The sequence below is a fragment of the Ovis canadensis genome, chromosome 8 (genome assembly GCF_042477335.2).
Source record: "Ovis canadensis isolate MfBH-ARS-UI-01 breed Bighorn chromosome 8, ARS-UI_OviCan_v2, whole genome shotgun sequence".
Classification (NCBI taxonomy): Eukaryota; Metazoa; Chordata; class Mammalia; order Artiodactyla; family Bovidae; genus Ovis; species Ovis canadensis.
The window spans coordinates 100,460,571-100,470,453 of NC_091252.1; the positions used below are offsets into that span (position 1 = coordinate 100,460,571).

Sequence of the window (9,883 nt, forward strand, 5' to 3'; positions counted from 1 at the left end):
GTTATGGGAAAACCCAAACAAACTTTCTGACCAACCAATAAAACCAACTGAATGCCAAGTAACAGAATATCAGGTTAGAGAAAATTCCAAATGGGTGAAAAGAAACCAAAAAACAAGTGGGACCAGGAAGGTGGAGGAAGGGAGGACTCAGAAATCAGGGCCGCTGGGTTGAGTTTTCAACCCCCTAAGGCCTTGGTGGGGACGTGCACGGCTCACTTGGAGCCAAGGAAGGAGCTGAGCCCGTGAGCCATCCCTTAACTTCATGTCCACCAGACCAAGCCAGCACCAGTGGTCACGGGCAGGGGCTCTGATTCAGGATTTCCCGTGTTTGTCTAATCCTCAGAATCACAGGGATTCGCTGAGACGTTTGATAACAGCACAGATTCCTGGGTCCCTCCAGAGACCCTGTGGGCTTCCCTGGTGGCTCAGAGGTTAAAGCGTCTGCCTGGAATGCGGGAGACCCAGGTTCGATCCCTGGGTCGGGAAGATCCCCTGGAAAAGGAAATGGCAACCCACTCCAGTACTCTTGCCTGGAGAATCCCATGGACAGAGGAGCCTGGCAGGCTACAGAGACCCACTCAAACCCAGTCTCTGGGGAAAGGCCTAGAACTGCACATTTTACAGGTGCCCCAGCTGACCGCTGTGACCCAGCATGTCTGGGGATGATCACACAGCTGAGGATGACCCAGGAAGGAAGCCAGAAATAACGGAAGAGTCCGTCTTTCAGACCGTCCCACAGCACCTGCTTACCACTTACCCCTTCGCTTAAGGAATCAGATTTCAAGATAGACTACGTTAGTGAGGGGCTTCCCTGGAGGCTCAGACACTAAAGAATCCGCCTGCAACACAGGAGAGCCAGGTTGAATCCCTGGGTCGGGAAGATCCCCTGGAGAAGGGAATGGCTACCCACTCCAGCATTCTTGCCTGGAGAGTCCCATGAATGGAGGAGATTGCTGGGGCTACAGTCCATAGAGTCGCAAAGAGTCGGACACAACTGAGCGACTAACACTTTCACTTTCATATTAGTTATAGGACAAGGTTTGTGTTACAAGTGAAAGGCATTAGTGTCTGTGTGTTTCCAGTTTACTTGTCCTGTTGGGGTGGCGGCTGTAATCTGGTCCCTAGATTTTTACACATGAATATTCATGGCATTTTACAGTCTGAACAAGCTGCTAAGAAGATCATCTTCTCAAAGTCCCTCATTTGACTGCCAGGAGACGCCCCTGTGTGCTTCGTACACAGGAGGACCTTACTGAAGGTGTGGGTCTTTTCTGAGCCTGGGAGAATTCTGGAGCTTACTCCCTTAAACTTTAACCTATAAATGAATTAAACAGAGTCCGATGCTAGCTTTCCTAACCAACGACAGTAAACCCTTAGGGGAAAGTTTGTGCAGCAAAACTCCAGGAGTTTCAAGAATTCACTCGCACCCTAAGAAGCTCAAATATGGCTCAGGTTATCCTAAGGTGGCCTTGACATGCTCTTGGGAGATTGAGCCAGTGTATCTGGCTTGGAGGCTGGCACTTCAGATAGTGAAGATAACCCCTTTATCTTGGGGAAGGGAACCTTTGCTCAGCCCTCAGCCAGCCTTTGTGGCTATTCTCTTGGTAAAGAAAAGCATTTGTCTGAGGTTTTTTCTTCTTCACCACCACTGAATTTCACTTTGAACCCCTGACACCTTGGGCCTTCTCTCAGGCGGAACGGGTGGAATCCACAGGCGCCCAGGGTGGGAGGAGGTGGGGTGGGGGTTGAGGGGCCGGGTGCAGGGACGGGGGAGGGCGGTCCAGCAGGGACTGAAGGGCACATACACCCCCAGCTCACCTGCTCCGGGCCTCGGGGTCGCGGGGCTGCAGTTTCTCGCTGTCCACGCTGTTCCCTCCACTCCGTCAGCCGAAAAAGGAGGCCCTTAGGAGGAACGTGAGATGTTTTTTAATAAGTATCCTCCCGTGTCACAGTTCACCGGCCCCGGCAGCCGAGCGTGGCCCTCCAGTTTCCACCACAGCTCACGAAGTGGGGATCTTGCCTCAGCGTTTTGTACCCGGACCGGGGGCGGCGCGGGGCAAGGTCCCCTGTTATTTAAGGCTAAGCTTCCAAACGCAGCCCAGTGTGGCTGAGACCCACGTCTCAGTGAGGCTTCTCCCCGGATTTAAGACGTGCGTGCACACCGTCTCCGGCTCGATGGTGCCGGGACCTCCCTTTCCGCGTTCTGACGGCTCTGCGTCTCATGCAGAGCGCAGCGGTGGAGCTGGACCTCGTATTCTCTGGTTAGGCAGGAACGGGGTGCTTCAGATACAGCGCAGTACTGGCGACTTCCTCCGTATTTTCCTTGGCTCCTCTCACTGCTGGTTCTGCAAGCATGCTGGGCACCAGGTACAGGGTCTGCACAGCCGTCTGCCCGCTGTAGTGCGACGCCACTGCCGGGCCGGCCGGGGGGCGGGGGCTCTCCGGGGCGGGGGCCCACTAGGGGCCCATTTTCCTCCTTACTCACAGGGCCCCAGCGTTGCACTGCGGTACAAAGCACACTGGCGAAGGAGGCTTCCTGGCACTCAGGGTGCCCAGGGGAACCTGGGTGAGTTGGGATGCTCGGGTGCCAATCACTGTTCCCGGGACTCGGGAGCAGGTCAGCCTGCCCGTCCTGCTGGGTCCGGCTCCTCTCACACGGGCCCAAAGTGCTGGAGCCAGATGGGTGCCCTGTCGTCTCCAGGCCAGGGTCTTTGCCAGAAAGCGTCTGTTCTCTCCCACTCCAGCAGGCCTACCCTTCCAGTTCTCCCGACAAAACAGATTCAAAGGTTTCCAAATATTTTATTTCCTTGTTTTAGTCAGAACTTTTGTATCTCAGAGTTTAGAAGCATTCTCAAATACGTCCAGGTCTCTGACCCACTGTCCCTTTATAACCTGTATTCATTTTCTCTGCTCATTTTGGAAGTTACGCTGCTTTTTACATGTTTTTATATGTATACATATAATTATGCTAATGTTATTATTATTAGCTCACCATTTGAGAGAAAGTTACAAACATAATGACCCTTTACTCATTAATATTTTATCATATATTTCCCAGTAAAAAAAGTCATTTTCTTACACAACATCACTAAAACGACCAGATTTAGGAACTGAATATTGCTATAATGCTATTATCTGATTTTCAGCCTACATATTACCAACTGGTTTCTCTAAAGTGCTATACTTATAATGTTTTAAGGACATGTTGAGATTCAGTCAACTAAGACAAAGGGATTTTATTAACACTCATAACTTGCTTTCAAAAGTGATCTGTGTCATAAAGGGAAAAAAATCTATGTGAGAGACAGATTCTATGGTGAGAAATAGGCTCAATCAACAAGAACTGTCTAAGCATTCGAGAAAACACTGGAAGAATCGCTTTGGCAGTACGTTCACTAAAGTGGAACGATGCAGGGAAGGCCAGCATGGCGCCTGCCCAAGACGGTCCTACATGCACGAGGCCTACATGCACCTGCCATTCTTTCCAGAAAGGGAAAAAAGCGTTTAAGTGTTATGGACTGGGTTATGTTCCCCCCAAATCCTTGTGTTGAAGCCTTAACCCTCTATGTGACATGTCTGGAGACAGAGCCTTTTAAAAAGAAAGTAAGGTCACCTAAGGATGGGGCCCTGATCCAAGAAGACTGGTGTTCCTGGGGAAGAAGAAGGGACACCAGGCTGCTCTCACACAAAGGAAGGCCACGTGAGGACAGCCCTTTGCAAGCCAGGAAGAGATCTCTCCCCAGGAACCCAGCCTGCTGGTGCTTTGATCTTGGCCTCCAGCCTCCAGAACTGTGAGAAATGAACTTCTGTTCTTTAAGCTGCTCGGCCTGTGGGATTTTGTTACGGTGGCTGTAGCAGAGTAATTCCCTGGGTGAAGATAGTAGACTGTCCTTCTCATGAGATTCTTAAATTAGATTTGACGCTTGAAGCAAACATTATAACACTATCTGATGCAGTGTTCCATGTGTGCAGAGGAAATACTCAAGACAATTTTATTTTAAAAGCAGAAAGAATTAAGGACCTAAATGGGAGTAACCATTCAATACTTCACTCAGAGTGCTAAGATGTTGAGCAGGCCATGCTAAGTAACTAAAATGTGTCATAATATCTAGAACAGCCACTAAGAAAGCTACATAGAATGATATGATCAAAAATGTTATACATAAATAAAAATGGTATTTAAAATATGCTGAGATAATCCAAAGGAAATCAAGAAAAGAAAAACAGAGGAATGAGAAACAGAAGAAGCAAAACAAAAATCGAAATGTAAGCAAACTTTTAAAAACTGGAATCATACAGAATTTGTTCTCTGATCACGATGGAGTCATTTCTCAAACCCACAAAGTACCAAAACTCAGCCAAGATGAGAAAGATAACCTTCTTAACCTCAGAAGTCTTAAAACCGTGAAAGAAGTTTAATTTAGAAATATCCAGTCCCAGATGATTTCACAAGGTAATTTTATCTAACATTTAAGTAAGAATTGGACTTCCCTGGTGGCTCAGACAGTAAAGCGTCTGTCTACAATGTGGGAGACCCAGGTTCAATATCTGGCTCGGGAAGATCTCCTGGAGAAGGAAATGGCAACCCACTTCAGTATTCTTGCCTGGAAAGTCCCATGGATGGAGGAATCTGATGGACTACAGTCTGTGGGTCGCAGAGAGTTGGACACAACTGAGCAACTTTGCTCTCTTTCTTTTCTTTCGAAGTAAGAATTAATGGAAATTTTATACAATCTCTCCAAGAAAATGGATGAGGAAGAAATGTTTGCCAACTCCTTTTATGAGGCTAGCTAGTATTTACCCTGACAGCAAAGTCCAGAATATGTTCTCCCTTCAAAAAAAAAAATGTACAGAGTAATCTCTTTCATGAACATATACTCAAAAATTCTCAACAAAATACTAGCAAACCCAATCCAGCCATGTATAAAAAGAAATAAAACACCATAGTTCATAGTTCAGTCGCTCAGTCGTGTCCAACTCTTTGCAACCCCATGAATCACAGCACGCCAGGCCGCCCTGTCCATCACCATCTCCTGGAGTTCACTCAGACTCACGTCCATCGAGTCCGTGATGCCATCCAGCCATCTCATCCTCGGTTGTCCCCTTCTCCTCCTGCCCCCAATCCCTCCCAGCATCACAGTCTTTCCCAATGAGTCAATTCTTCGCATGAGGTGGCCAAAGTACTGGAGCTTCAGCTTTAGCATCATTCCTTCCAAAGAAATCCCAGGGCTGATCTCCTTCAGAATGGACTGGTTGGATCTCCTTGCAGTCCAAGGGATTCTCAAGAGTCTTCTCCAACACCACAGTTCAAAAGCATCAATTCTTCGGCGCTCAGCTTTCTTCACAGTCCAACTCTCACATCCATACATGACCACAGGAAAAACCATAGCCTTGACTAGACGGACCTTAGTTGGCAAAGTAATGTCTCTGCTTTTGAATATACTATCTAAGTTGGTCATAACTTTTCTTCCAAGGAGTAAGCTTTTTTTAATTTCATGGCTGCAATCACCATCTGCAGTGATTTTGGAGCCCCCAAAATAAAGTCTGACACTTCCACTGTTTCCCCATCTATTTCCCATGAAGTAATGCGACCAGGTGCCATGATCACCATGACCAAGTAGAATTTCCAAATATCCAAAGCTAGATCAATATTCAAAAGTCAATCAGTGTAAACCAGCATGTCAACAGGCTAAGTAATCCATCGGCACAGAAAAAAGATTTGGACAAATCCGGTACCCAGTGGCATAAACTCTCTCGGCAAACTGCGCATGGAGAGGCGCCTCCTCTCCCTCATGAAGACCATCTATAAAACCCCACAGCCAGTATCACAATTACAGGTTAAATTCTCCTCCTTTAAGACTGCAAGTGACGCAAGGATGCCTGTGTTTTTAACTTTCAATGCCAATCATTCACTGTTGGTATACTGGAAAGTCAATCATCGTATATTAACCTTGTAACCATGAGCCACGGTATAATCACCTAATTCGAGGCATGTGAGGGTTCTTGGGAAGTTCACCCTCAGAAATGTTTTTGCAAATATTTCCTCCCAGTCTCTGATTTGTCTCCTCAGTCTTTTAACAGTGTCTCCCGGATTCTTGACCACTGCACCACCTTGGCAGCCTCCAAATGTGAAAGGCAGACGTATAAGACTTCTAGAAGAGGACGCAGGAAGAAAGCCGGGTGACCTTGCTTTGGCAAGGAGTTTTTAAGCTGCCACACTGAAAGCAGCACCGTCCATGAAAGGAAAAGCTGATGCGCCGCACTTCATTAAAACAGAAAACGTGGGCTCTGAGGGAGACGCTGCTAAAGCACTGAAGGGACAAGGCAGAGAGTCGAGGAAATATCTGCAAAAACAGATCTGAAGGGGGACCTCCCTGGCGGTCCAAGGGTTAAGGCTTTGAGTTTCCACTGCAGGAGGCCCTGGGTTTCATCCCTAGTAAGGGAACTAAGATCCCACAAGCTGCAGCCAATAATAATCAAAATCAAGTCATTAACAATATCTGAGGGTTTGTATTGAAAATATACAAAAGATACTTGAAAGTCAACAATCAGAAATCTGCACAATCAAAAAATGGGCCAAAGACTTAAAAGACTGCTGCGCAAAGAAGACACACAGAGAAGCATCTGAGAAGCTGCTCCACATCACGTGGCATCAGGGAAACGCAAGTTAGAGAGTCCCCTGCACGCCTGCTGGAACAGCCAGTGTCGAACCAGCAAGGACCTGCTGGACAGCTCACGGAACTCCACCCAGTGCTATGTGGCGGACGGGAGGGGAGTCTGGGGGAGAACGGATACCCGAACACGGATGGCTGAGTCCGCCTGAAACTATCACCACGCTGTGAATCGGCTATCAGTTCAGTCGCTCAGTCGTGTCCAACTCTTTGCGACCCCATGGACTATAGCCAGGCCTCCTTGTCCATCACCATCTCCCAGAGCTTACTCAGACTCATGACCGTCGAGTCGGTGATGCCACCCAACTGTCTCACAATCTGTCATCCCCTTCTTCTCCTGCCTTCACTCTTTCTCAGCTGCTGCTGCTGCTGCTAAGCTGCTTCCGTCGTGTCCAACTCTGTGCGACCCCATAGATGGCAGCCCACCAGGCTCCACCATCCCTGGGATTCTCCAGGCAACAGCGCTGGAGTGGGTTGCCATTTCCTTCTCCAATGCATGAAAGTGAAAAGTGAAAGTGAAGTCGCTCAGTCATGTCCAACTCTTCACGACCCCATGGACTGCAGCCCATCAGGCTCCTCCGTCCATGGGATTTTCCAGGCAAGAGTACTGGAGTGGGGTGCCATTGCCTTCTCCAATCTTTCCCAGCATCAGGGTCTTTTCCAATGAGTCAGTTCTTTCATCAGGTGGCCAAAGTATTGGAGCTTCAGCTTCAGCATCAGTCTTTCCAATGAATATTCAAGACTGGTTTCCTTTAGAATTGACTGTTAATTGGCTATACTCCAATACAAAATAAAAAGTTTTAAAAGAAGAAAAGAATGGCCGTTGTCTGGTCTGGAACACTGACAATTCCAAATGCTGACCAGGATCCATTCACTGCTGACAGGGAGTGCAGAGCGGTACAGGCACTTTGGAAGACAGTTTGGCAGTTTCTAATAACACTGAACATACTCTGACCACGAGATTCAGCAATGGTGCTCCTTGGTATTTATTCAAAAGAGGTGAATATTAATGCCCACACAAAGACAGATGTTTATAGCAGCTTTATTCATAATCACCAAAATTTGGAAGCAGTCAAGGTGCTCTACAGTAGCTGATGGATAAATAGCGGGGTCCATCCAGACCATGGAATATGGTTCAGCACTAAAAAGAAACGAGACGTCAAGCCGTGAAAAGACACGGAGGACCCTTACATGCATATTCCTAAGTGAAAGAAGCCATTCTGCAAAGGCTATATACTGTACAAGTCCAACTGTGTGGCATTTGGAAAACGTAAAAACCGAGGAGACAATAAAATGGTCATTGTTGCCAGGGGCTGAGGAGTGGCGGGGATAAATAGACTGGGCATAGGATTTTTAGGGCAGTAAAACTAACCAGTATGACACTAATGTGGTAGACACACGGCAGTGCACGCCTGTCAAAATTTATAGACTGTACACCTCTGAGAGCAAACCCCAATGCAAACTACGGGCTAGAGTTAATAAAATGTGATAATTTTATCTTTCCCTTGAAGGGTCTTGGCTAGACTTTCTAACTCTGCCAGGTAGCAACCTAGTCGTTGTTTGTTATCTCAGAGAAGGTCGGCACATTTGGAACTCTTTGCTTCCATTCATCACACACTAAAATCTTCCAAGTGTCTCATTCAAAATGGACCGGTAGCCTCTGTGCGGTGCAAGAGTGCGTGGCCAGGGCCCACCTCACGACACAAGTCACTACAGCCATCCTCACACAGTTTATATTTTATTTTTATTAAATATCAGATTAATAACATCCTACATATCTTTGCCCACTTCTGGGTTCCACTCGTTTTGCCTGAGTTTGCCTAGGATGATTCAATGAATTAATTGCACATATGATACTGTATCTGGTTTCCCAGGTAGCTCAGCGGTAAAGAAATTGCCGAGATTCGAGTTTGATCCCTGGGTTGGGAAGATCCCCTGTAGAAAGAAATGGCAGCCCACTCCAGTATTCTGGCCTGGGAAATCCCATGGACAGAGGGGCCTGTCAGTCTACAGTCCATGGGCCGCAGAAAGCTGGACACGACTGAGCAACTGAGTAAGCACACGCAGACACGATGCTGGGTCTGTAGCTTCGCCCCAGGTTCATTCTCCTTAATTCCTGCCAAAGCTGTCACTACATCAGCAATTGCATTTTCAATGATTTTCCATAAGTTTTAAGTTATTGACTCTTTAAAAACATGCCTTTATTGTATACACCACGGGTGATATTCAAAAATGTTTTTTAAGTGGAGTTGTACAGACAGGCTTCGCCGATGGCTCAGTGGTGAAGAATTCACCTGCCAGTGTAGGAGGTGCGGGTTCAGACCCTGGTCAGTAAAATCTGTCTTAGCCAAGAGATGCGGCACCCACTTGGGAGGATCCGAGACAAACCAAATATGGATGCAAACCAGGGAAGTTAAAACAACTGACCAAAGAGACCTGGGAGAGCTACTCCTGAAAGTAATTCAAACCGCCCGAGGGCACAACTCAGCAGCTCTTTCCCTGAGTCTGACCCTGTGTCTATCCACACATACTGTACTTTTTCCCTCTTAATGAATACTGGTTTCACTATTTTCTGTCTTTTCTGCAAAGCCGAAGGGCCGGGGCCTTGTCACTGACCACTGGTCTAGCGCTCGGATATAAGACTCTCTCTGCGGCGACGCCGGCTTCCGTCTCTGGCAGGGAAGCCAAGCCCCGCTCCAGACCTGCAGGCCGAGGCCCCGGGGGATCAGGAAAACACTTCGGTCCTGACACAATCGCCAAGGTGAGCGGGCGGCGGGAGCCCTCCGCGGATGGAGGTCAGCCTGTCTCCCGAGAGGAGAGGGTGGTCAAGGATGCCCCTCCAGGGGTCCCGTGTTGCCCAGCAGGCAGCGGGCAGACCAGGAGCAGGACAGCAGCCCCTGGAACCACCTGCTGGGTCTGCTGCCTGTGGAAGGGACCCGGGGCGACGAGGGGTGGGCTGGGGTCCGCAGCACCCCCGGCGAGGACCGCAGGCAGGGCTCGGAGCTCCGGAAAAGCAGAGAGAAGGGCCCTGCCCGCCCCCGGGCGCTTTGCAGGAAGGTTTGTAAACGCGGCAAAATATAAATTAGAAGTCCCAATCGCATACTCACTGTTGACTCAAATTAACCAGTGACTTTCACGCCGTTTTCCTTAAACCATTTTCCCCAGTGGACGCAGCTGACGCGGCTATGACGAGGGCCTGAGCCCTTTCAAGT

At 48.3% G+C, this 9,883-nt stretch overlaps 1 non-coding gene across 1 annotated transcript; it reads left to right on the forward strand.

Moving 5' to 3' along the window:
- Window positions 1-414: 414 nt before the first annotated feature.
- Window positions 415-486, forward strand: TRNAS-GGA (transfer RNA serine (anticodon GGA)). Its single transcript has one exon. It is a non-coding gene; the product is annotated as a tRNA-Ser (tRNA).
- Window positions 487-9,883: the final 9,397 nt, after the last annotated feature.